General features: G+C 35.8%; 1 protein-coding gene across 1 annotated transcript in view; it reads right to left on the bottom strand.

Moving 5' to 3' along the window:
- LOC119585144 (cyclic AMP-responsive element-binding protein 1-like) overlaps positions 1–815 on the bottom strand; it is a gene marked incomplete at its 5' end in the record, with an annotated part of 32,879 nt that continues 32,064 nt past the window's right edge. Inside the window, 1 exon segment of the mRNA XM_037933772.1 lies at positions 1–815.

Here is an 815-nt window from a genome sequence, read left to right as displayed (position 1 = left end):
AGAATATTGAACTTCATTTCTTTCATCTATTACATTTCCAATTCGTTTGGCAATCCCATTGGACAGCTGGTTTCTACCTCAAGGACCTGCACATACAATCAATTGTCAAGGTCATAAAATCATTCATAAATATTATGTAGCTGGCCTTTAACAAAAAAATGTATGGAAAATCCTACATATGACAACCATGATAGTATAAACACTACATGTGAAAAAATATGGGAACCATGTACTGTATTATCACCGGATTGTTGCTGTGCTGTTCCATGGTTGCCAAAACAATGAGAGAAACATTTTCTCAATGGTTACAGGCTAGCTCACTACAACAAGGACACTTCTCTCAATTGGTCATTGCTTCTCAGAAGGTTGACCTTAACATAGTTTGTTAATGACAATTTCAGGTCACATTATCACAAGCAGTGATTCATATATTTGACACACTATTCTGTCTTTTGACAGGATAAATCTCTTAAGGATTTTAGCTTTTCTTTAAGTGCTTAACTCTGGTTCTCCAACACAGCTACCCTTTTCTCTAAACATTTAATAAATCTTACTTCTTTTGCCAGTACTCATTTGCAGCTCCCTGGAACTAAATATATTAGTGGTGGTGCATCCTTAAGCACTGTCTATGTGTAAGGGGTAATACCTGTTTAAACATTAGATGTAAATGATGCCTATATCTGCACCTTATGGCAGCCCAATCAATTGTTAGTGGTTTTAAGGTTTTTGCAATATAGCACTCAACTTTAACTACTTGCTCACATTAACAACACAGCCAACAGCTTTGTTAACCACCAATAAATGAATGGCTTTGG

Source organism: Penaeus monodon, chromosome 19 (genome assembly GCF_015228065.2).
Source record: "Penaeus monodon isolate SGIC_2016 chromosome 19, NSTDA_Pmon_1, whole genome shotgun sequence".
Lineage (NCBI taxonomy): Eukaryota > Metazoa > Arthropoda > Malacostraca > Decapoda > Penaeidae > Penaeus > Penaeus monodon.
Note: the sequence above shows the minus strand (reverse complement) of the source record. Positions and strands in the feature narration are given on the sequence as shown.